General features: G+C 41.0%; 1 protein-coding gene and 1 non-coding gene across 11 annotated transcripts in view; both read right to left on the bottom strand.

Moving 5' to 3' along the window:
• The window catches only part of Lpp (LIM domain containing preferred translocation partner in lipoma), a 599,229-nt gene that overhangs the window by 107,703 nt on the left and 463,843 nt on the right, over nt 1-27,683 (bottom strand). The gene's annotated exons all lie outside the window — the stretch shown is intronic.
• Gm22672 lies at nt 570-703 on the bottom strand. Its single transcript, XR_003952014.1, has one exon. It is a non-coding gene; the product is annotated as a small nucleolar RNA SNORA17 (small nucleolar RNA).

Raw genomic sequence — 27,683 nt, 5'->3', positions numbered from 1 at the left:
GTATACAGTATTTGAGCTAAGTGCCCACGAGTGAAAGAGCTTGGTCATATGGCAGACATATTTTTAGTCTGAGAAACTCTGGTACACACTTTCAGAATGGCTGAACTCGGTTACATTCTTATTTGCATTGCATAAGGTCTCATTTGTGTTCACATCTTCTCCAGCATTCATTGTTATTTGTTTTCTTTTTTTTTGTCCTTTTAAAAAACGTTTTTATTGTTTTTTCTTTTTGTAAATTTCACATCATACACCTAGTCCCATCATACCTGCCGTCCACCCTTGAAACCTCCTTGCCAGCAGAGATCAGACAATCTTATTGTGAAAGCTGTAGTGGGTCCCAAAGCAGACCTTTTCGTCTACACTTTTCTGCTTGCAAATGTTCATTGCAATGACTTGTTGGTCTGATACAAGGCTTCGGGCTTCTGCTACTCTATCAATACTGGAAACTCACTGGGGCCTTCAGTCTCAGGCATGGTTCTTCCAGTCTCTGGCTTGCTCTCAAACCTGGGAACTGCTGGGGCCTGCAAGCCTCCAGACTGGTGGTCATTCCAGGCCTATTTCTTTCAGGAAATATTAGGCTGCTAATCATTCAGATGTTTATAGATCAGAGAACTGAGCACAGGCATAGCCTCTCTACACTCTCTGCCACCTAGTGATGCACATATGACACAGCAGCCACACCCACAATGCTTCTAGGGGCAGTGCTATTTGTTTTCTCAATGACTGCCATTCTGACAGGGATAAAATGGAATACCAAGGGAGCTTTAATTTGAATTTCTATGATAACTAGTGAGGGTGAACATTTTTCCACATGTATTGGGTATTTATGTTTTTAAACTGTCTGTTCATTTCCTATTTATTGTGTCATTTGATTTCTTATTACTTAGCTTTTTTTGAGTTGGCTGTGTGTTCCTGATTCTAATCTTCCGTCAGATATATATAGCTCCATCAGTATATTTAAGAAAAGGTGGCAGGGGCGCACTGTGCATTCTTCGTCTGAGAGATCAGTACTGGAACTTTCATGCCTGCCTAGGTAGTTGGCTTTAGAGTCTTTCCACCTACTAACTTTGGAAATATAAATTCCTAAAGACATCTGGCCTGATAGAATGTTCATGAAACATAGAATACACTTACTAAAAATATTACCCTGCCTTTTGGCCAATGCAAGTCTCTTCTCAAGTTAATTTCTACATAGTATTGTTTAGTCCCGCTTTTAACTCTGAAGCCATCCATATTGGCTTTCATTTCATGGTTGATCTGTTAACAGAAAAATTGATGTTAAGTATAGCAGCAACCACTACCAGAATATCTACTTTTGAGATATGGTTGAATTTATTCCATGATTTCTATCATGAAAATCTCTCTTACCTTTACCTCCACTCAAAGGTTAAGCCAGCTCACTTACTTTTAGATTTGTGGTAGAAAATACTCTAGTTTATTCTGGTTGTTTCAGGGCAAGCCTAGCCCTGAGGTGACCTGTAGGAACATGTCTCTGAAGGTATTGTATATTGGCACCATAACAACATTATCTACCCAGGACATCAGCAAGTGATCCTTACATTAATACAGTGTCTTGCATCTTCACAAACTTTCTTACACACTGATACATCAGAACCTTCAATAATCTTGTATGGCAAAATACCAAGAGCCACCCTCAGTTCAACAATAAAAAAGCTGAAATGCCTGAAATTTCAGTGACTTATGGAATGAGCTATATGTTCAATGTGGGATAGAAGACTATTTGAACTCATTTCTAGCAATCAACCAAGGCAAAAGAATATTCTGCAAATGAGGTAGAACCCATGTATGTGGTCTTTAATAAACATATTGACATGAACAAGAAGAACAGGAACAATTCTTTACAAATGGAAAACCAGGACTCAGTTACAGGGAACTAGGTTTCCTCAAATGTCCTTTTTACCCTCTGTTTCACAAAAGGAAACAAGCACTTACACGCTCTCCAGTCTCTCTCTCTCTCTCTCTCTCTCTCTCTCTCTCTCTCTCTCTCTCTCTCTCTCTCTCTCTCTCTCTCCCCTTCTCTCCCCCTGCCCCCCCACACTCTTATTTAATCCAGCTTATGGATTAATGTCCTTCAAAGCTGTTTTCCATATTACCCTCTTTTAATCTTAGACTTTTATGTTTTATGTATTGATTGTGTTCAATCTGAACCTCAGATGTAGCCAATGTGATCACATTAAAGGTAGAGCCTTGAAGAGATTGTAAAATCACAAGGGCATCTCCCTCCAGGATTTAAACAGGCCTCTATAAAGAGGCCTCATGCAGCACCCACTGTGTAACAGCATACTAACAAGTTACCATCCTTGAAGCACACAGGGGCCTTCAGGAGTCAGCAGAGCCCCGCCAGGATCTTGATATTGTGAATCCCATCCTTTAGACCAATAAAGAAATCTCTGTCCTCTACAAATTACATAGTCTCAGTTATTATGCCATAGCAGCATAAGGCAGACTATAACAATGTATGGCCACTAAAAGAGTTCTGTCTTACAGTACCTGCTCTAAGGGGGAAAGACAGAAATATCTAAAGAGACGGAAATGCATGTATAATCTTTTGAATTTCTGTTTCACAGTGAACTTTAAATTAGATAACCTTCCCTGTTATCCAATGAGCTGGTACAGAAATAACCTTGTGAATGAGTTGAGAAATATGTAACAAAACTGAACTTTGAGTTGTGAGACAGTGAGCTATGAGTCATCTAATGACCCTTACATACATGGCTGGGACCAGTGGCAGGTGACAGTTGCAATTGGCACTATCTTCACAGGAAGCCAATTAGTTCTTTTGTCTATTTAGAGCCCAAATGCCCAGAATGCGCTATTGAGGGGATTCAGAAAGTGAAGAGCATTGATTATTTCATTCAACTTTAGTATTCATAATATAAAACAAAGGTCAAGAGACAGGTTGTGACTTGAGTAAGATCCCATAGGAAGCCAACAGCAGAGCCAGGCTCTAAATTGAGGCCCTTGGGGACTCAAAAGTGATACTTTTCAGGCTGTGCATACAATCTCCCAAACGTGTGACATCATATACTAGTATCTCTGTACTAGCAGGTGAAATTTCCTGAGCATATGCAATTTCAATCTATGATGAAAACATTTCTTTGTTAAAAAAAAAAAAAGCCTGGTACATTGCTTAGCTGCTTAGTTTACAAGAACAAGTTAAACTCTTTGCCGTCCAAGCGAGAGGCAAACCTGAGTGAAGAACATAGGTTCCAGGCCCTGTGTGGTCACATCCAGTGTGGACGCACTGTTTTAAACAATGTTGTTAAATAGAATACTCACTCCATGGGAGGGTTCCCATTTTGCATTTTCTCTTAAATGAATATAAAGTAGGAGGAGTAATTTTGATCTAGAAACATATGACCTGTGACCTTAGGCAAGCTACTTCCCTTAATGGAGCCTTATATAATATAGGAATATCATCCTTAGTCTGAGATATCAGAAGGTAGTATGAAAAAGGGTCTCCTCCCCTCTGAATTTCTATATGATATACACATAGACATATACATCTATATATATATATAGTATAAAATATGAATTCTTCTAAGATATATATGGAAATAGAACATATACACAAAACAGTAAAATTTATGTATGTCTCAATGCTGTAAGAAATTACTAGACAGAAACCACTGAATAAGATGCAGGTAGGATGTGAGTAGATGGATTCTGAGGTAAGTACCTTTAAGCACTAGCAATGCCATTTATAATCTCAGTGCAGTGGGTGGATGAATATCAGGCATAGCTCACACAAGCTGATCACCTCAGAACTCAAAGATCCATGGGGATGGAGTCAGCACCTCCGTCCTTTCTCCTCATGCGTCTCTGTAAAATCCTCTCTGCTGAACTGCCATCTGCATCTGATTCCATCTCCAGCACTTGCTTAGCAACACTGAGCTCTCCAAGTGCTGAAGTGACGTCTAGGGAACAGTTATTAATATCCGTATGTATGCACACAGTATGTGAAAATATGCAGGATTCAAAGCGATTAGTGTATTACTTGGAGGTAATGCTTCCCACGGGGACTGAGCTCCTGGAGAAAGCTCCCCCTGCTGTGACTGCCTGCCATACCCACTATCACTCACCGGAACATTTGGGATAAAAATGGTGTCAATTTTAAGGAAACACACTTCTCGATTTCTTTGTTAACATTTGAATAAAACATGAGAAGGCTTCTACTTTCCTCTTCCCCTCCTTCATTCAGAGAAAAAGTCCCTTCACAACCTTACTTTGTGTGTGAGAGGAAATGGTTGTCCTTGGCTACCTTCAGACTGGCAGAACTGCTCAGTTACAAATATTAAAGCCTAAAATCTATTCTAATGAACTCTGGTGAGACTCATATCTTCTAAGCTGCAGACAAATGCTTGGTAAAAGAAAACACGAAGAAACTGTCAGAGTTGATCAGCCTGAAAGAACATTAGAGACATCTGCAGAAGAAAGCATACAATTCTATAGGAGGGGCATGGCTGGGCCAGAAGGAACACTTTCTGGACCACGTGAGACTCTGGGAAAAGGAAAATTTCCTAGGAGTCACAGATGGAGGCTGGTCACATCCTCTCTGCTGTGTGTTCTGTTGCTGTGGTCACCATATGACCAAGAGGCATTTGGGGAGGAGAGGTCTTATCTCACCTTAGAGTTTACAGTGTATCATCAAAGGAAGCCAAGGCAAAAACTCAATACAGGAACTTAATGAAGAGGCTGACTTCAGGCCCATCCTCAGGTACCTTCCTGCAATACCTTCTGTCATCTCAACACAAACTTAGACATGCATTTCTGAGAAGAGGAAATCTCGGTTGAGGGACCCATCTCCATCAGATTTGCCTGTGTGCATATCTATGAGGCATTTTCTTGATTAATGGCTGATGCTAGAGGACCCAGCACACCATGGGCAGTGCCATCCTTGGGCAGGTGGGTCTGGTGTGTATAAGAAAAGGAACTGAGCAAGCTAGTGAAGAGCGTTCCTACATGTTGTTTCTGTTGCAAGTTCCTTTCCTGGCAAGCCAGTAAGCAGCATTCTTCTCTGGTTTTGCTTTAAGCTGTCTGGACTTTGTGTGCTGTGACTAAAAGCATGCACTCCTATGCCTTGCCAGCTACCTTTCTTATACAGCTGAGGCACACTCTTCTTACAGATGGTACATCCTGCAGCCTCCCCCAAAGGAATCGGGAGGTTTTCCTAAGGACTCCTTCAGAGTTTAGTTTTCCAACCCAAGATACATTTTGTAAGATAAGTACATAAACTGAATCAAGGCTGAATCAGGTGTGGAGAAAATCACTTAGTGGACATTTCTGCATAGCCTTTCAAAACATTATGAAAGTGGGAGTGGGTGGGTTGGGGAGCAGGTGGGGGGAGGGTATAGGGGACTCTCGGGATAGCATTTGAAATGTAAATGAAGAAAATATCTAATAAAAAAACAAACTTGGAAATGGCCATATTCTCCTGCTGTCTGTGGAGCATTTCTGAGCAATCACTCTTGTACTGAAGTTGTTCCTTATTTAGGCTATCATATTCAGTAAACACTGCTAATTTTATAAGATGACTAATACCCATGTGCCTAATAACGAGAGAGACAAGTCAAAGGTCCTCCCTTACTGAGCTTATATGAAGCTCAGAAACCACGTAAAGCCATAAAACTAAACAGAAACTAGTAATATTTTCTTGTATCGCTATGTGATCCTATTTGAAGTCCATCTTAAGCAAGAGATACACAGAGGGAGTACAAAGTCAAAGGTCTTTAGTGGCTGTTTGGACCATCAACACAGCTTGGCTCCACCAACATACTACTGAGTTCAAAGTGGAGACAGTTACAACAAATACAGCTTGCTTTATTTCTGAAACAAACTGTGCACATATTTGCGGCCACCCCACTAATTAACCTGGAGATTGCTCCTTTCATCTCCTCCGTGGTTTTCTCCCCCTAGTTACCACATGTTGGGGTTATTTTTTGCCATCTGGGATATATTCAAACTGTTCTCTTATAGGCACCAGAGAGAGGATGGTACAAGTGATTAAGAGACTGAGGAGTCTGACTTTGTAGAAAGATTAAAAGAGCTATATATGTAACACACCGGGGCTGGAGGATGACTAAGGGGTGCCATGATGATGGCTATAAATATCCGCAAGGTGTAAACACTAAGGAATAATTTAGCTTGTGGCAGGTGGTTCAACTAGGAGGGATGGTGCCTCAGAGAAGAGAGATATTTATTAAAGAGTAACTTAGGCACTTCAGAGGTTCCCCATGGGATTTGCTGGAGGGAAACATGAAGAGCAACTTCAAGAACAAGGCAGTGGGAATCGGAGACATGGGCTGGCCAAACTCTTGCTTTTGTAAATCAGTACCTGATCAAGGAAGATGGAGAGGTCTTCCAGCAGTGCTCTGAGGATGGATCCTGAGGACTAGGTGGTCCTACTGTCCACTAAAGCAATAAGGAGAGGGGGCATGAAGGGCAGTGATGAGCCCCTTCGTCTGTCTTGTCTATACCACCACTATCCTTAGGATAGCTTCTGAGGAACTTGCCAACTCCAAAAGATTGTAGAAGAGATTTGCTGAGCTAAAAATCTTGGAACAATATATTAGAGGGTTCTTTTTTTTTAAATTCATGCTTATTCAAAAGATTCTAAACCATTTAGAATAGGTACTAAAGTTATACTTGAATGAACTATTTATTGACCTACTTATGTGGCAGCCTAGCAGAGACAGCAGTAACCTTCATGCATGGCTTGGTAAAAGGCTTTCTCCCTTTTACACATACATGGAATTTCCCAGCTAGCTTTCAAAGCCTGAATCCATTGGCTCCCTGCTACCTTATCAGGATCCTGTGCCCAGCCTCTAAGCCTGCTTTTAGAGGGAATTTCATTCTTATCTGAATCTTGTGGTTTGTCATGTGGCTCCTGAAAGATGTTCCATGTGTTTCATATTGCTTCCCTCTGAGACACTGCTTTCCACATACAACTTTGAACACTGGATTGGTAAAAATTCACAGAGTAATAGAGGAATTCTCATTAAATTTCTAGTAAAATTGAAAATGTTTTAATAGAACAGTTCTTGGGCAAATGGCAACGAATCTTAACATGTAGCTGGAACAGGTAACACAGAATGTGAATATCCACATAAACAAGTGTCAAGTGATTACTGCACAGAGCAGGCATTGGAACTCACCGAGAAGAGAAAGATGAATGGGACCTGGCCTTTGCCTTCTCTAGAGCTCATGGGCACACAGTTGTTACATAACATATAGATCCAATCAGGGCAGATTTAGAAGGGAAAGTGTGGACTCAGGCTTTGAAAACCAAGTGGGGAATTCTGTATTAGGGGAAAGATGGAAGACACACAGTCATGGAGCAAGTGAGAACACTGGCAGTCTGGACCTACTGACCTGTGAGGAGGGAGGAACTAGGCTGCAGCCCTGGGCCCAAGGCAGGGCAAGGAGGGTTTCTACAGAAGACCAACCAATAAAACACTGCCATGTAACAAAGTGGATATATGTCTTAGGCCTTAAACATACATGCCTATATGCATGTTATAATAACACCTCTAGATAAAAGTGGAGGAAGGGCACAGAGGAGCAAAGAGGGTGATAAAAGAGCTCATAAGCCACTGCCTTATCTTTAATCTGCAGGCAAAGACAGAGAAGCTCTGAAAAGTTAAATCTCATCAACTATCACACAACAAATATTGGTATTCTGTCTAAACTACACCCCAACAGTTACCTGGCAAGAGCGAGGTAGTCTGGTTCACTATAAGAGGGGCTGCTTGTCCAATCCTCTTACTCTTGCCTTTCTCCCTTGCCTCTTTCCCCTGCCCCCGTTCCCCCTCTCTCCCCATTCCCTTCCCCCCTCTCTCCATGTAGTCATGGTTGGCCTCTACTTCTCTACTTTCTCCTTTTCTCTGCCTCTACTACCCTCTTAACTCTCTATTGAGTTGCCCTGAATAAACTCTTTTCTACACTATACAGTCCTGTGGCTGGTCTCTCAGGGGTGTGGCTGGTCTCTCAGGGGTGTGGCTGGTCTCTCAGGGGGAAGGGGATGCCTTGGTATGGGCCGGCTAAGGCACCCCCTTCACCCACACCCCACCACACCCCCTTAGAACATATATTAACACCGCTTTATCTTTTTATGATCACAACAACAAATACAAGCAGAGCCAACACTTGCTCATTTGTTACTCAGTGCTAAAATCCATGCTGTCTATTATGCCTGGCTATAAAGTATGGTACCAGCAGTTGGCAGCATGGTTGGGGAAGAGGGGATGATTCCAAAAGTGTTTCAAAATACACAGAATAAAGGAACAGACTAAATGGGCAAAGAGGAAAGAGTGGAGGACAGCTTTCACATTCCCATTGTGGACATAGTTTGTGGGGGACTGTAGAGGTTAATTTAATAAGGGCCCTCACATGTACATTTGTTTATGTGCCTTTACATGAGAGTACATGGTTTTAAATGTGGTGTGTGTGTGTGTGTGTGTGTGTGTGTGTGTGTGTGTGTGTGTGTGTATGTAGAGGTAGAGGTAAGTAGGTAGGTAGGTAGCTACACTTTTGAATATTCATGACCTGTGTAGCTTTGTTGTGCATGGTAGTAGTTCAGTAGTTGTAAGTAAAACATAAAAACTCACCATGAAGAACAATATTGGAGAGAAGAAGCAAGTTTTACATCATCCAGTCCCCAGCAGTATGCAAATACTACCCCAATCGTTAGCAAATGTTAAGGAGAGAAGAGTCACATGCACACACATACTAAACCAAAGACTGGCCTGACCAGATTCAAATAGAAACCTGGTTATCAAAGCTTCTTACATACCCACATGAGGCTACTGCAAGATGGGGATCTGGTTACTTGCCTAATAGATGCACTTATATCTTGTGACTAGATCTCTGTCAGTCTCTTTCAGAAGGAAAGATTTACAGGCACTGAGAGATGTTCAGTAGAGTGGTCAGAACTGCTACAGGTAGGATGCTGCCCCAAGGAAAGCTGTAGGCAAGAGTCTCTTCAAGCTTTGGAATTTTCATGACAAAGCCCTCCTACTGTGCGCTTTAGTGGCTGGTTCTCAGGGAGGCAGGGGTGAGTTGTACTGTGCCTTTTACCTACCAAAATTTAACAGTAACACAAGGACTAGGGGGTGGGCTAATGCTCTTCTGTTTAGTGTATCTGAATAGTTTCCCCTTTTCAGACCTAATCAAATCAAAGCTGACACAGAAAAAAGAAGAACAGGGACTCCATTTCCATTCAAAAGCTTCTTTAGCCGTATGCCTTTTACAGGACATAACCAACTGATGCTCCCTGCCAGAGTCACTAGAAGCACTACATTTCACCCCAAATCTGTCCATGATGATCAAAAGAGTGAAATGAGAGACAGAGACAGAGAGAAGGAGGAGGAGGAAGAGGAGAAGAAGAAGAAGAAGAAGAAGAAGAAGAAGAAGAAGAAGAAGAAGAAGAAGAAGAAGAAGAAGAAGAGAAGAAGAAGAAGAAGAAGAAGAAGAAGAAGAAGAAGAAGAAGAAGAAGAAGAAGAAGAAGAGGAGGAGGAGGAAGAGGAAGAGGAAGAGGAAGAAGAAGAAGAAGAAGAAGAAGAAGAAGAAGAAGAAACGAAGGGAGGGAGGGAGGGAGGGAAGGAAGGAAGGAAGGAAGGAAGGAAGGGAGGGAGGGAAAGAATGGGTCAGATTCTTAAAATCTAAGTAGACCGCACTGGGAAAGTTTCATCAGGATATTTTACTTAGGTAAATAAGGTTCAATCAGGCACGTGCACACAAACTTTAAATATTAAGGGGGAAAAGCATAAACAGCCTTTAAGTTCTTATTGTTTCTAAAGAAGCCCAAAAAAGGTGTGCAGAAATGAGGAAACTCTGCAGTATGTATGGTTCACTAACCCTCACTTAAGCATGCTTCAGTCTAACGGGAAAAAAAATATAGAAATGTACTTCATGGTGTTTATTTCCATATACTAAAATTTAAAATTTTATTTCTGTGTCTGCATGTGTGCCTTCTTGCATGTGTGTGTACTGTGTACATGCAGGTGTCCCGGAAGCCAAAAGAGGGTATTGGATCCCCTGGAACTGGAATTAGGAGGCTGTGAATACTAGTGTGGGTATTAGGAACCATGTCTTGGTTCAAAGAGGAACAAGTCTTCTTAGTTGCTAAGCCATACTATACTTTTGGATATTCTGTAAATGTAATAACCAAGGCCATTTTACGTAAATGTTTTGATTATTTTTAATAAATGTAAAAGCTATAGTTAACACCATGACCAAGCCAGAACTATCACCCATGTCTTTCTCTTGGCATTCCTCCCTACCCTCAGCAAGTCAGTCTTTCACATTTTACCAGCTTATTTCCCTATGTGTCCATTTTACTGTGTGACGATGATGCAATTTGTCCTTTCACCTACAGATGGAGTCTTGGGCCACTGCCAATTTTGACTACTACAAATAAAGTTGACATCAACCTCTATGTTCAAGTCTGTGTGAAAACAGGGGTTTTGTTTGCTTTAGGCGAACATGTTGGAGAAAAGCTTGGTTATGTTTACTGTGTGTTTAATTTTTAAAGACACTGCTAAGATCTTTTAAAAGTATCCATTGTACGATCCTGTTCTCAGCAGTTCAGGAGAATCTCAGCCATTTCACATCCCAGTTCGCGCCTGGGACGTGGCAGAGCCTCGAATCTCTTCAATTTGAATTTGTTCCTAACTCAAGTAAGGGGACACTTTAGGAAGTCTCTTCTTGGGGACCACAGATACCAAGCATATTTTTAGTTGATGATTTTTCCCAGAAAAGCATCTGTTTAAACCTTTTGCCTCCTTTTGTTTTTTGTTTTGATTGAGTTAGAAACCTGCTCTCTGTATACTGGACACATATCATTTTGGATGCATGGCTTGGTGTTTCACATTTCAATGGTTTCTTCTGAGAACAAGTTTTAGATTTTTCTGCTTTTCGTTTTTTGAGGACAGGGTCTTGTTTCAAGCCCTGGCTGGTATGGATGTAAATTTTAGTTCTCTTGTCAAGAGTTTCCATGTCCTGGACTTACACGCTTTTAGAATGTTGATGAAATTGAATTTATCTTTCAATAGATTTATTTGGGTATATCCTACATTAAATCTTTGACTGCCCTAATTTCATAAGAACTTTCTTGGGAGTGTTTTTTTTCATAAAAACTTTATAATTTTGGCTTTTATTTCTAGCTTTTGATCCAAAATATACATAAGACTTCTATAGTTTAAAATTAAAAAAAAGTCACCGAGCAAAATGAAAGAACACTTACATCAAGGAACAGATACATCATGTTCATGGTTTGGAAGTCCTTTTAAGGAGTCAATGCTTCTCATTTGAATTATGAGTAATCCTGCGGGCTTTATCAATATGAATTGACAAGCCACTTCTAGAATGCAAAAGGATGCAGAACAGTCCAACCAATTTTGACAATAACAGAGGTGGATATTTTGCTCTCATCCTCTATCTACACAAAAAAAGAAAGTGGGACAGGGAGATGCTGTGTTGCTCAGGGTGGAACTGACCTTGTAACATTGTTGCCATAGCCTCTACAGTGGCTGAGACACGTACCACTATATTCAACTTGCTGAAGGATGTAAACGGTTTGAAAGCAAGGTTTACTGTAAGGCACCATAACTGAGGCACAGGGTAGACTGTAGACTGGCACAGACGTGTAAAAGTTTCAAACTTGGCAGGTTGTGGTGACAAATGTCTTTAGTTCCAGTAATTGGGAGGCAAAGCCAGTTGGATCTCCATGAGCTTGAGGCCAACCTGATCTTCACAGTGAATTCTAGACCAGCAAGGGCTACACAGTGAAACCCTGTTTCAAACAGATGAAAAATAACAAAATGAAAAACACCTTTGGGGCTGGAGAGATGTCTCAGTGATTAATAGCATTTGTTGCTCTTCCAAGAGGACCTATGTTCATTCCTAGGACACACATGGCAGCTAACAACTGATTGTAACTTTGGTTACAGGGGATCTGATGTCCTCTTCTGGTCTCTGTAGCCACTAGGCGCACACACAAGGTGCGCAAACTTTTATAGTATTTGCGTGTGTTTACATGTCTCATAATTAATTATTTAATACTTCTTTCCAGAAAGGCATCTGTGTATCTCTTATAAGACTAGTGTTTTTGTCTCATATCTGTTTATTTCCTAAATATAATTGTGTATGGCCATGAAAGCAGACTAAGCGGAGGATCAGCAAACAGATTTTATATTTTATCAGTAGACCAGAGTTAGTGTTTAGTTTTATATTAAACAAACACAAAACAACCCACACTTGTTTTTTGTATTTATTGGCTTAAGTTTTTTCATATATTTTGATTATATTCCTCCCCTCCTTTGCTCTTCTAAGATCCTCCCCATCTCCCCCTGTCCTACACACAAACAAAACTAAGCCAAACCAAAACAGCACATACACACAAAGAAAAACAGAGCTGATTTTGTGTTGGCTATCTACTGCTGAGCATGGGTTCTGTCTTGAATAGTGGCTGATAGATCCAGTGACACTCTATTGGAGTGATTTTTACTCTCCCAGCTGATATCAATTTCCAGTAGTTTCTTGGTTAGGGATGGGACTCTGCGGCCACTTTCTGGTCTCTGTGCTTGATTTTGCATGGCTTCTGCAAGTCTTGTGTGTGCTGTCTTTCTGTGAGTTCATGTATACCAGGCCTAGTCTCGGAGACCCTGCTTCCTAAGAGTCATCCATTACCTCTGGCTTTTAAAATCTTTCTGCCTCCTCTTCTGTATACATTCTTGAATTTGGGGAGGGGGGAGTGTTGATAAGCACATTCCGTTTAGGACTGAGTGATCCAAAATTCTCTCACTTTGTACACACTGTTGAGTTTGTATGTTAATTACCATTTATTGTAAGAAGATGGTGCACATGAATTATTTACTCTAGCTAACCCTGTATAAGAGACATATGACCCTGGTAATTTATTTACAAGCTGTAGGCCTGGACTGGGCAGGTTCTGAGCTATTCTCAGCTGCATCCAAATCATATGCCTTCTTACTTGCTGCTTGAGTCTTGCCCAGGCTCTTTCTGTTACAGTCTTTTGTCCTCAGAGTATACTTTTCTATTCACATGCTCCTGGTCCATCTTGTCTACTTCTCTCAGTCTTCTTTCTCTTGTTTTCCAACTAGTGGTCTCTCTAGAGACCTCCCCACTTGATTCTAAGACCTGCCTTCCTATCTTTTCTGCTTAGCCATAAGCCCCAGACATTTACTGACCAATTAGGAATTAAACTGGGGAGTAAGGTTCATAGGCAGGTGTAAGTGAGAATTACTCATTTGGACAGCAACTAGATTTTGGGGTTCAGAATTTAACATTTGTATGCACAGCACCAGACCAACCCCTAACAAGAAGGTTTTCTAATCAAGACTGAGTGACATACTGATTCCTTACCATAACAATGTGTAATCAGAAGTCATTTTACTGTTATATTCCTTTAGCAAAATATAGTTGTAGGGTTCCCCCGCCCAGCCCTGGCCCATAAAATGTTTAGTTTCATGTTCTTGGCCACTTTAGTAGGGTCAGGTATGTGTTCCATTTCATGGAGTAGGCTGCAAATCCAATCAGAAAGTGACTGGTTACTCCTATAACACTTGTGCCACTATTGCAGACTATATCTTCCAGGCAGGTCACTGTTGTAGGTTACGGGGTTTGGAGTTGGGTGATGTTGCTGATTACTGCTCTTCTGGTTGCATGTAAATTACCTTCCAGCGCCATGCATACTAGGGAGGGAGGTCATGCTTCAGCTGAGACTTGGATCTCCATGTTTCGTGATGTAAGTATGTCATGTGTTCAGTGACACCATGCTATTTTTCTTGTGGTAGAACAATGCCAGTCAGTTCGTAACTTATATTTTCTAAAAGTGAGAAGCATTTTGTTATGATGAGGTCATTTTTCATTGTTCATCCCAGAAAGCTACAAAGCCCACATGAGTACAGTATGCAAGTCTGTCTGATGCCAACTACAGAACCAAAGATTTGAAGTGGTCCCTATCATGCAAGCTCAGTCTTATGTTTCATCCTTATCATTAATTATGCCTGAAATGCTTTAAGTTATGTGGTTGTAAATTATAAACACTCTTTATGAAATGCTGTTCTTCATTAATAAACATAGTGAAAGAAATATTCACATTGGGTTAATGTGGAAGAATAGACATACAACTAAATGTATGTTTTTGTTATTGTTACAACTGATATAGTGTTTTATTTGGATCATTTTTTAAATGAAAAACATAACTGCAACAGAGCATAAGACATAGTACTCCTTATAGCCCTAACCTGTATGGAGAACACTGTTGAAGGCCACATTTACTCACTGTGGTTACTATGAACAAATTGAAAAGCCCATCAGGCAATATAGTCCTTGGTGCAAAAGTAGCAGTGAGTGTGTGTACTAGGCATGATGATCTGATGATGTCTGTTAGTGTATATGTGAGCCCTCACACCAATAGCCTGGTTTCTCCTACCTAACACAGGAAATAGAGTATAAATGGAGATATATGGTGGCATTGGAGCCACATGGCTAATAATACGATTGCTGATTTCTGAAGATTTGAAAAGCAAAGGACATTAAAATTCATTTTATGCCCATAAACTGGCATTAACAATATCAATGAATTATAGTCATAGTATAGTTTCAGCCATGAAATATAACATGCTTAAGAGTTGAGATCCCAGCACTTGGGAGGCAGAGGCAGAGGCAGAAGCAGAGGCAGAGGCAGAGGCAGAGGCAGACGGATTTCTGAGTTTGAGGCCAGCGTGGTCTACGAAGTGAGTTCCAGGACAGCCAGGGCTATACAGAGAAACCCTGTCTCGAAAAAACCAAAAAAGAGTTGAGATGGCTCTAGAGTGAAATGCTATCAGTAAAACATTCTTATTAATACATAGGCATTCCAGTTCTATCCTTTTACACAAAGTAAGGATGAGTTTGGTACACCTGAAGGAGCCAGGGCAAGACCAGACCACAGCACTGATACACAGGTAGAGTAGATCTACTGTGCCTTTTCAAAGTAACCCAAAATAATCAGTCTCAGCTTTAGCAAACTGATCTCCCCCTCATTAGACGTCAGGATTTCATCTCCTGAGGATCCAGCACTGGTTTACTGTTTGAAATAAACCCCCCTTTATTATAGAAACATAAGATATGATCTGAAAAGGAGTAAGGACTCTGGATTTATTTCTCATCTATCCAGTTTTCCCTAGTTCAATGTCTTAACTAGTCCAACATTCTTGATATCCTGTAATCCCATTTCGCCACTCAAGCTACAGTGCCATCCAAAGTGCGCTTCAAATGCTGCCTTCTTCAGGAAAAAAAACAAAAAGACCCATCCTTCCTCCTCTCTTTTCTCTCCTCATATTTCCCTTTTTTTCTAGTAAATATTACAATGTTTCTGTTCTGTAAGTTGCTGGTTTTCATTGTGAATTTTTGTTCCCTGTAATTTGACATAAGCCAGGGCCATTTGGGAGGAGGAAACTTCAATTGAGAAAATGCCTCTATCACACTGGTCTACAAACAGCCCTGGGGTGTTTTCTTGATTATTGACTGATGTGGGTGATGCCAGCCCTGCACAGGTGGTCTGGAGTTGTATAAAATCGCAGGCTGAGCAAGCCACAGGGATCAAGCCAGCAAGCAGCAGTCTGGTTTTGGTTTCTGCCTCCAGCTTCTTGTCCTGCTTGAGTTCCTGCCTTGACTTCCCTCAGTGCTGGAGTGTTGCCTGAATTGTAGGATTAAACAACCCCCTTCCTCCCCATGCTGCTTGGGGTCATGGTCTTTGTCAGAGCCACAGAAAGCTAATAAAGGACACCTGTCTACAGTTTTGGGCCTTTCCCATTAAGTTGTTCATGAAGCCTTTCTTCCTACCCCAAGGTGTATGCCTCTTCTTCTGTCACCAAATTACTAACAGAAAAATTAACAGGCAATCAAGTTAATTCAGTGTGTGCTAAAGATAATCATGTAGTTGTCTAATATCAACCCCAAGCTTTGGAGTTAGGCTTCCAACACAAACTGCTCATTTATTTATGTACTTCATGAGGATCTCAATCAATGCCGTTATCACAAAGAATTCAAATCAATATGCACAGGGGAAAGTCATCACTTCTGAAAGGTATTTAAAATAACAAGACAGCAATTTTTATGAAAGGAATTTGACATTTCTACCAGATAATATTTCCAATAGCAAGAGTTGAAAGGTATGTTCATACTTGATTTATAAAAAGTAAGCCATGCTGGTGTCAAGTGAAGGAATAAATTAAATACGACTTCATAAGAAAAATCAAACATGGGTGCTAGAAAGATGGCTCAGTGGTTAAAAGTGCTTTGTTGTTCTTCCTGGGGACCAAAGTTTGGTTCTCAGTATCCACACCAGACATCACAGCTACTGTAAGTTCATCCCAGGGTATCTGATGCAGCTTTGACTTCTGTGAACACCTGTACCCCACACACACACACACACACACACACACACACACACACACACACACATTTAAAACTTAGATATAGATTGCATACATATAAGTATATATTTCAGGAAGCGTCCTCACTAGTAGGTTTCGTACGCCTCTACAGGTGGCCTTCAGGGTCAGTTTCTCCTGCTCACATTCCCTCCTTTTCCCTTCTTTCCATCCCCTTATTTAATCTTCTTATTCAAATTTCTCCTTTATCTCATCTCTCAATAACACTATAATGTATTTCCCCTTCCTTAGGAGATTTTCCCTAAGAAACCAAAACATATCCCATGTTTATGCATTAAACAACCACATTTTCCATTTGTCCACACTACAGATTCTATGCAGTCCCCATCAGTACATCATATTGAAAATAAAGTAGCCCTAATAATTGATGGGACCACAAAAATAATCCAAGTTACAATACAATCTTGAGGAGAAAGAAGAAAGAGAATATTTAACTTGCTGACTACAATGTCAGCAAGTTAAATGAGATTAAATAAAAGAAGCATACAGGTGACCAAAACAGAAACCAGGAGAATAGTCTAGAAAATCTAGAAGGATGTTCACAGAGTCATCTTCCTTGTGGATGCTGAGAATTAAGCATTGGAAAAGGAACAGACTTTTCAATATATTTTGCTGAGAAATTGAATATCCATATTTGTAGGAATGAAGCTAGTCTCCTATCTCACCAGTTACAGAAGTCAACTGGGCACTATTAAAGATTTAAAATGGTGAAGCTACCAGAAGAAAGCATGGGGAAGCGCTTGGGCACACGGGAGTGGGTAAGGCAGTTTTGAATAAGGTCCCCAAACTGCAATAGCCAGAAGTGAAAATTAACATTGTCATCACATTCAAAAGCTTTAGCAAAGTAATGAGATGATCGTGTTGGGCCTTGTGGTGCACACATTCAATGCCAGGACTCGGGAGGCAGAAGCAGGTGGATGTCTGCATGCTTGAGGTCAGCTTAATCTATGTAGTGAATTCTGGGTCAGGCAGAAAATTATTATCTCAATATAACAAAATAAAATAAAAGTCTTTAAGTTATACCTTGGTCAAATTTAAGACTAAATAGTAGTAAAGAGTTCCTCCAAAGTTCAGTAGAATTGAGCAATGAGGCTTCCAGCCTCTAGGGTTGGTTTGCTGCCCCTATTACATGAGCTGCCTTCCTTGCTACCATGACTAATGGGGACCAACTTAAAGGAAGCAGTGGGTCTTTTTTGGTCTTACATTCTGAGAGGATACAATCTATCATGGTGGGGAAGAAGCAAACTCAACAAGTTTCAAAGCCTCTTAGACCTGAGTCAGGCAAACTACCTGTTCAAGGAGAATTCTGTTTAGGATCAGCAAAGATTTGAACTACTCCTATTTGAGTGACTGATGCATATAATTTTCGAGGAAGTAATAACTAACCATTGTTATCACAGGATATTCTGGAATTCAGGCTACCAGGCAGCACCAACTAGCTGTAATTTCAAAAAAGGGCTCAATACTGTCAGGTTCTTGACCCTATACTCCTCAGGGCAGGTCTTTCTCCAGGACCGTTTTCAGTCTTAGGAAAGGCATCACCACGTCATCACAAGCCATCTAATCCATGCACCTGCCTTCAGGCAGCTTGGTATTAAAACTACCTTAGACAGATGGTTCTTTGCTGTTTGACAAATTCCTCAGGGAAGGAGTTTCCAACCGTTCTCAGAATAATTAACTTCTATGTCTGTCTCCCAATCAGGCTCAGGACTCGGACTCTCAAACATTTACTTAATCACAGGTGGCAAAGAGGCAACTTTTTGTCTGTCCCTAAGGAACTAGAAGTTGTCAAATCTGCCATGGGGCAGCTGCCAAAGTGTATAGGACCCCCCAACACTGCTCTAAGCTTTATCAATACCCAGTTAACCAAAGGTGTTCAGTGTTCCTACATAACGAAACACTGAACTCAGCAATAATCTGGACCAGTTTTTTTAATGCCCTGTCAAGAATTTGTATGTTGATAATAAGTTTCAAATGGAACTTAAAAACATTAAAAATTATATGCAAAATGTAATTCTCAGATGGAAAAATGAATTATAAAACATTTAAATTTAGTAAAATAGTCTCAGCCCTATGGTTTGCATATAAAGCTAGAGTGGTGTGTACAATTTAAGTGTAATCAAATTAAACCATTTGAACTAACTCTCAGACTATGATGCTGCAAAACTGAATGGTGAACTAATTCTAAGCAATATATTGTAGTAAGTAAGACTAATGTTAAAAGTTGGGAAACTATCACACACTGTAAGCACATACCCCCCCCCCCCCCCACACACACACACACGAACAAGCTTGCTTTTTTGGTGAAGGAAAGTCAAAAATTCTGAAGATAGACTGTAAACTCCTGACTCTAAATCCATTTCCCAACACGGCCACACAGGAGTGGTTCCCCATAGATCATAGCTACTCATGCTCACAAGAGAGTCTCAGATGCAGACTAAGATTGCTGCTGAGTAAAACAGACAAAGTGTAACAAAAGTGTAACAATTAGGGACCAGCCACTTTACAACCTAATACTAATCTATTGCTTGTCTAGCTCATCCCTCACCCAAGGGAGAGGAAAACCTTATTTTTAAGGCAAAATGGAACAAACAGGACAACAACAAAGAGCAGCCACAACACTAGGCATTCACCTTAAAAGGATTTTATTTATAGTCCCCAAAGCTTAATCTATGCACAACAACATTATAGCCAATGCACTGTCTTCTTACTTTCTGACAATGTAATCTAATTCAGGCAGCTTGGAAAAGTTTGCTGTATTCCTCTTAGGATTCTTTTTTGAATGACCAATCTTGCTTGATATAATGCTCTATTTGACTGGCAATAAGGTGGTAATGAAATAACTGCAGCTCGTGGGAGAGCGGGTCCTCTCGAGCTCATCTTTAAGCAGAACACACTCCTCACTCATCGTCTTTCTAGATCTTAGAACAACTTTATTCATTTCCGAACTTCCTATGACCTGCTTCTCACTGCTGGAGAGAAACAGTTCCATCAGGGAACCATGTTTGCGTCCTAATCTGAGAGAACTCCTGCTAGGATGCTCATGTTCTTTCAGAGAGCTTCAGTCCTACATCCCTCAGGTCTTGCTAGTCTTCCACCAGATGGGAGCTTTCCACTGCTCAGTTCTAGAACTTGACTTACAAGTTCTCAGGAAACAAAACTGATCAGGCAGGATGGGGGTGGGCGGGCAATTTTTCCTCCTAATTGCTTTCAGTTACCTGTTCATTCTTTAACATATTAAATTTCCCCACATCTTTATTCCTGCAGTTCTTCCCTGAATTTGTTAATGAAAATAACGAAGGAGGGGGGTAGGACCAGAGGAATGGAGGAGGAAGCCCGTACCAAGGAGAATGGGCCATGCCAAGGAGAAGCTTGGCCAGGTTTCTGTATAGTATCATTTCCAATGCTCTATTACTCCTTGTACTAAGGTCAAATCTAAGTGGATTAAGGAACTCCACATAAAACCAGAGACACTGAAACTTATAGAGGAGAAAGTAGGGAAAAGCCTCGAAGATATGGGTACAGGGGGAAAATTCCTGAATAGAACAGCAATGGCTTGTGCTGTAAGATCGAGAATCGATAAATGGGACCTAATAAAGTTGCAAGGCTTCTGCAAGGCAAAAGACACTGTCAATAAGACAAAAAGACCACCAACAGATTGGGAAAGGATCTTTACCTATCCCAAATCGGATAGGGGACTAATATCTAATATATATAAAGAACTCAAGAAGGTGGACTCCAGAAAATCAAATAACCCCACTAAAAAATGGGGCTCAGAGCTGAACAAAGAATTCTCACCTGAGAAATACCGAATGGCAGAGAAGCACCTGCAAAAATGTTCAGCATCCTTAATCATCAGGGAAATGCAAATCAAAACAACCCTGAGATTCCAACCTCACACCAGTCAGAATGGCTAAGATCAAAAATTCAGGTGACAGCAGATGCTGGAGAGGATGTGGAGAAAGGAACACTCCTCCATTGTTGGTGGGATTGCAAGCTTGTACAACCACTCTGGAAATCAGTCTGGCGGTTCCTCAGAAAATTGGACATAGTACTACCAGAGGATCCCACAATACCTCTCCTGGGCATATATCCAGAAGATGTCCCAACTGGTAAGAAGGACACATACTCCACTATGTTCATAGCAGCCTTATTTATAATAGCCAGAAGCTGGAAAGAACCCAGAATGCCCCTCAACAGAGGAATGGATACAGAAAATGTGGTACATTTACACAATGGAGTACTACTCAGCTATTAAAAAGAATGAATTTATGAAATTCCTAGCCCAATGGATGGACCTGGAGGGCATCATCCTGAGTGAGGTAACCCAATCACAAAGGAACTCACACAATATGTACTCACTGATAAGTGGATATTAGCCCAGAAACTTAGGATACCCAAGATATAAGATACAATTTGCTAAACTCATGAAACTCAAGAAGAATGAAGACCAAAGTGTGGACACTTTGCCCCTTCTTAGAAATGGAAACAAAACACCGATGGAAGGAGTTACAGAGACAAAATTTGGAGCTGTGACGAAAGGATGGACCATCTAGTGATTGCCATATTCATGGATCCATCCCATAATCAGCTTCCAAACGCTGACACTATTGCATGCACTAGCAAGATTTTGCAGAAAGGACCCAGATATAGCTGTCTCTTGTGAGACTATGCCAGGGCCTAGCAAACAAAGAAGTGGATGCTCACAGTCAGCTATTGGATAGATCACAGGGCCCCCAATGGAGGAGCTAGAGAAAGTACCCAAGGAGCTAAAGGGAACTGCAACCCTATAGGTGGAACAACAATATGAACTAACCAGTACCCCAGAGCTCTTGTCTCTAGCTGCATATGTATCAAAAGATGGCCTAGTTGGCCATCACTGGAAAGAGAGGCTCATTGGACTTGCAAACTTTATATGCCCCAGTACAGGGGAACGCCAGGACCAAAAAGGGGAGTGGGTGGGTAGGGGAGTGGGGGTGGGTGGGTATGGGGGACTTTTGGGATAGCATTGGAAATGAAAATGAGGAAAATACCTAATAAAAAATTAAAAAAAAAAAAAAAGACCCACTTTCGAGCTGGGGAGATGGCTCAGTGGTTAAGAGCACTGACTGCTCTTCCAGAGGTACTGAGTTCAATTCCCAGCAACCACAGGGTGGCTCACAACCACCTGTAATGGGGTCTGATGCCCTTTTCTGGTGTCTGAAGAGGTTTGGTGAATACATAAAATAAATCTTAAAAAAAAAAAAATTAAAAAAAAAAAAAACAAGACCCACTTTCCTTGGAAGTACCAGTTTATCGTCAGGGCCTTAGGTCAAGTAAGAATGGTGTTTTCCACAGCTGCAGCTCCAATCAGAAGCCCTTTTATCAAATTACAAGTCAGAAATATTTTTTTCCAAGATTAGCATTTAAAGCAAGAATCCGATCCTTTAACAAACAACATGGGTATTCTTACATCTCCAAAGGCCACACCAGCTTTGCTATCTCTAGGTCACTGAGCTATTTACTGGAAGGCCACAACACAAGCCTAAATCACCTAAGGAGGACTGTCTTAACGCTGGGCACCTGGGTTATGTTCCTGGGAATTCGGCAAATGTAATCTTGAGGGGTAGAGTATCTGAAGAGATCCAAATGGACACAATCTAATGACATAGTTAGTTTCTTAAAACCTGCAGAATCTTCCCAAGGTGTGATCAATGGACATGTGACTAGTGGAAAAAATGATCAGAAATGCCATTGCTGGGGGCTATCCGAAGCCTCGAGAGAGGTCTAAGGCAAAACAGGACTGCTTCCGAGGGCTGAAGAAAGTAATGGAGCCTTGCTAATACCTTGAATTCTGATACATTCAGTGAGATAACAAATATGTGTTGCTGTAGGCCCCACATTTGTAGTAATTTACTGTATCAATAGGAAAATAAAACAATAAAACAATGCTGATTGTTTTGGGCACCATAAAAAAAATACTGATACAATTTTCATCATCAATAAAATTCTTTCTCCACTTTATTGAGCCAGTGTGAGAAGAAGTGAGAAAGGCTAAGGGTCTCAACTGGGCCAAGCTCCCTTTCTAACCTAAGGCCCCTTTGAAAGGGCAGTGGAGATCATCAGCTCATCTTTCCCAGGGCCTCATGATATGCTGAGGAACTACAGACAGCTTGCAAGATAGTCGCTGGGCCGTGTGTGTGTGTGTGTGTGTGTGTGTGTGTGTGTGTGTGTGTGTGTCTTTATGGAGGGTATGGATGCTGGTAGTTTTCTCATATACCAGTGGATGGTCTCCCCACATCTGGGAACATATCACAGCACTAACTGGAATGAATTTAAAAAAAAAAAAAGACATGAAGTTGGAAGGCATCTTGTGTGTGGGGGGGGTGTATACAAGGGTTTTAAGGAGAAAAATGGGGTGCAGAAATGATAATGTTGCATACACACACACACACACATATATGTACATACATATGAAATTCAGAAAAATAAAGAACAAAGATCTTTTTTAGTATAAAAAGTGGAGGGAACCAAGCATATAGATGATAAATTCAATCACACATCCTTACCAAACATTTAGCTATTTTGTCTTTCTTATTTCTCTAGTACGTGCCCATTTTCATCCTGAGACTGTCCCCTTTGATGCCCCTAATCATTGATAGTACAGAACTATATCATTTATTACTCACTGCGATCATAATTTTTGCAGTTTAAGGCAAGATAGAAACATCGTCATGAATTACTTTCTCCCTGGATACTAAGATTCGGTTTTCTGCAGAGTTTAGCAGTCTCAGCATTCGGGTTTTCCCCCTTCTCCTATTAGCATGAGTAGTTTCACCTTGCACTTATTGGAAGCAGCTGTCAGCCTCTGGCATGTCTGAATCAGCAGCACCTTTGGTTTTATTCAGAGGCCACATCTACATGGAATAAAGTTACTGGCCATACCCTTTCTGACAGTACGACTGCCTTCCTGGTATCAGCAGTGGTAGAGTGGGCTACTACAGGTGTCATGTGAGGCAAAGGCCCCAGGGAATGCTCATGTCCTGACTGGATGAAGAAGGACGGTGTGAGGTTTCAGCATGTTCCCCACAATGACATGCCATTCAAACCTTACAATCTGTTTCTTTCTAGAATTTTTCACTTAATATATGTAAGCCACAGTATATTCTAGGTAATGGAAACTGTACTAAATAAGCGCGAGTGAACAGGGACTGTGATATCAAGGCATGCCTTGGGATAACTCACTAATTCATGACTAATGAACACTTGATTAGTAACAGCATGAAAAGGAAGCCAGGCTTCCACATGAATGGAAGGATCACATGCGTGCTCCCAATGATGGCTGGAGCCATTCTCTCTAGTTTTATTAAAACAAACAAACAAACAAACAAACAAGATTTGGAGATGGCTCCCAAGGTCTTTTCCATTGTAAACATAGACAAACTCTTCAGTAGGCACCAGGACCAAAAAACCACAAGAACTCAGTTGAGAATACACATGTGAGGGGTTTTCTGACAGCTTGCCTTTTTGTTGAAACTTGGAAGCAACATTCAAATCTAGATGTATATACATTTCCACTTCTAAAGATTGGGTGATCTGCCTTCTGTTGCATTTGGTGGCATCTTTGCACAGCAGCAGTATGCCCCTAGTCCTGCTGATGCGGAAGAACCCAAGGGCAGGTAAAGCATGGCTGCATTGATCCGAAAAGCTGCTTACTTAGGCACTTCCTGTTTTGAAGCGTGAGTAAAAGACAGCAATGCCATCTTTCTGTTCCACCTGGCAAGTCTGTACTCTGCCCCACGAGGTGCCTCTGTGAGATCATCTCAGTCACTAGCAGTGCTACTTGGCAACAGGAACAGTTGTTCTCTCCTGGATCAAGCACAGATCTAGTGGCATGGACCAGCTCCTCGCTGAACACTGACTGTCTCGCCTTCCACGTCCCTACTGCTGGCTCATCACCCTGTTAGTGCTGAAGACATTCTGCTATCTCAAGAGGGAACACTTTCCCTGCCTTCCTTTCTACCAAGTTCTTCATTTTATCATGCCTTTCTTCTCCTTTCTACAGGGGCCGGGGGAGTCTTTCCTTACAGATGCAGCTCAGGTATCAGCCCTTAAGCTACCACTGCTTTCCATGTCCCAAGGCATCCTTTGGTCATATGCACAGATACCTCACAGGGAAAGGGTTATTATACATTTTTGGTTGTCTAACCTGTGACAGTCTATGAGTTTCTTGAGGGCAAAGACTTCCAAATTTATTTATCTTTTCTCCATCCTGGATATTCTGTGCAGTAAAACTCTCATTCACTCCACATAAATCTGTGATGGGCAAATAGTGAGTTTCCCACAAGCATTCACTGAGGCACACGTTGCAACCTTCTAATCTCCCGTGTCATTACCAAACGTACTGACTCACTGAAAAGGAGAAGTGACACACAATCTAGGAGATTAATTCTGTTCGGTTTCATCATCTCTGTTATTTGCTCAGTTATCAAAGGAACTGAAATTGAAAACACACACACAAAACTATGCAGCCCACGGACCTACCACTATGAAAATGTGCTGAGGAGCTGTCATTAGTGAACAGGTGAATCTCAGCAGAAACCAGTGAACACATCCTCCCTTACCAACACATCTATCATGGGACCCCAGACACAGTAAAAACCCCTGCCTGCTCGCTTATGTTCCACCGCAACCATGAAGCAAGACATGATGCAATCCAGAAATATCGTTTTGTGAAATAAAAATGAAAATCACTATTAGTGAAAGTCATAGAACCAGGGTTCCTTACACAGATGTGTCACAGAGGACCTTCTGAAAGTAGTTGCCAGTGTGTTTCTGTCTTCGGGTCTATGATGTGACAAGATGAAACTTGATCAGTAATTCTCAACTTAGATTTTAATTCTATTATAACTAAGAATATGCCATAGTCAGTTAAAATTTGTCAGTGGGTATGGGCTTAAGGATATCTGTGTCTGTTTAATTTTCTATCTATCATCTCTCTACCTATCTACCTATCATCTATCTACCTATCATCTATCTATCATCTATCTATCTTCTATCTATCTATCTATCTATCTATCTATCTATCTATCTATCTGCCATCTGTCTATCTATCATCTCTCTATATACAGACTTATACATGTACAGCGCATATGGGCACATAGCTTTGTCTCATGAAAATGTTGCTCCCTTGGATGATTCTTACTCTTCATGCTTAGAACCCAAAAAGTCTGGACCCTTTCCATTCCAACAATCTTGGTTTGATATTCCTTGGATAACCATGTGACTGACAGAAAGTACAGTAGTATATGGTACTGATGGCAGAATCCTGTAGAACATTATAGCTATGAGGACAAGTGGCTCCATTAGAAACACTTACTTGTTAAGCAAGTCAGAACAGAGACTTCCCTTAGAAAGCCTCCTAACAATCTGTGTGACCTTGGTCCAGGTTTAGAACTGTCTTAGCACTGGCTTTTTCACCCATATACTAGATCTGAGTGACTACCTACTATGCCGGCATGATGAAGCATGATCTATTACTAAAGTATTTAATAAAGTGCTTAGTCCATAATCAGTGTTCCATAAATGGTCATCAGTTATTAAGGGCTGATTTTGTGCTAAATGGAGAAAAATGGACAAGAAATGTCTCCATCTTTAAAGGCTAGGATTCCATTTATGCTAAAGAACTTCAGATTACTCTATCTTGACTTATTTTTCTAGAGCGTCCTATCAGTTAAATGAATATAACACTATACCAATGTCTTGTCTTATACTTTGCTTCAGTATTTACAGTGATCCAACAAATATGAAATATCTTAACATCTGAGCTGGCAATTGCCAATTTTACCTTTGGTTATCATTTGAGATTGGTTCCAAGTTCAGAATCAAGCAAGAGAAGTCAAATTACCTAAGTTTTTGACATTCTGCTAGCCCTGATATTATGCTAATATGCTCACTACTCTCAGGTTTCACTGTCAATCTTCAACCTGTCTGCCATGAGCTACACATGCCCAGGAGTGCTACAAAACATCCCAACACATTTGGAGGTGACAGTGGAACGTTGTCATGTCAAACTGGATCCTTGGAAGAGATTTGGATTAAATCTTGGGTTCCTTTCTGTGGCTTCTTACCTTCAAGCCCTAGGTTTTAGAGAAACAAGGATGAGTGTATGGGGAGTGTCTTCCTCCTCTCTCTTTGTTTCTCCTGGCATATTTTATGTTGGCCGAATATATTGCTACATAGAAATAAGTGTGATTGAAAATGTTTTCATTGTATGCATTCCTGTCTCAGGGGAAGTACACAATTTATAAGATAATAACAATAAATCAGGAACAATATTAGACACAGGAGATCTGACCACAGGGGGTGGCAGCTGTCCTACCACCCACCATGCTCTGCCCTGTTTCGTCCCCACTGATGAGTGTGCTGTCACCCTTTCCAGTTTGTTGTCTACATGGCCCTCTATGTCTATCATTCTCAGTGTGTACTTATTTATGTTCTCTCTCCACTTACTAGAATGTGAGCCTCTTAGGACTTAGTCTGTTTTACTCTGTTGTTGTAACAATGTGAAATGATGTGTAAGTGTACACAGCAGGTGCTCAATAAGTACTGATGGATGAAAATTAAACTACTTCCAAATAGGAAAGCCTTAGTAGGTTCGTGCACAACCACTACTAAGTCTGTTTTCTCATCGCACTTAATGGTATTTTCCTACCTAAGACAGAAGCTTAGCAATGAACCTTAACCTGCCCTTTCTCCTCACCCAGATGTCGTCACTGGCCCTGCAAAATTGTTAAACCTCAGCTGCTCTGGTCAGGCTCTTGTCTCCTTCAGATTGGTGCAAATGAGCACAGTCCAATCTCCAAGCTTCCACAGAGTCAACAGCTCTCCCCACAACAGGATCCAGAATTAGCCCTAAGATTTTGGCTATGGGACTGAAGAGATGGCTCAGTGTTTAGGAGTACTGGCTGCTTTTCAGAGAACAAGGGTTCAATTTATGGCATGGCAGCGCACAACTATCTGTACGTGTCCAGTTCTGAGGTATCTGACACTATCACATCTATGCATATAAAAAAAAAAAAGAAAGAAACCCATCTTGGTCTTTACTTATTTGAAAGAGCAGCTACAATACAAGCTATCTAGACATCGGTCAGCCCTTTGGTCTCATTTCTCTTTTCCATGCACCTTCTGTATTCGTACTGCATGCTTTACAATCTCTGTTG

The sequence above is a fragment of the Mus musculus genome, chromosome 16 (genome assembly GCF_000001635.26).
Source record: "Mus musculus strain C57BL/6J chromosome 16, GRCm38.p6 C57BL/6J".
In the NCBI taxonomy this organism is placed as follows: domain Eukaryota; kingdom Metazoa; phylum Chordata; class Mammalia; order Rodentia; family Muridae; genus Mus; species Mus musculus.
The sequence above is the reverse complement of the archived record's forward strand: the minus strand, read 5'-3'. Positions and strand labels throughout refer to the sequence as shown.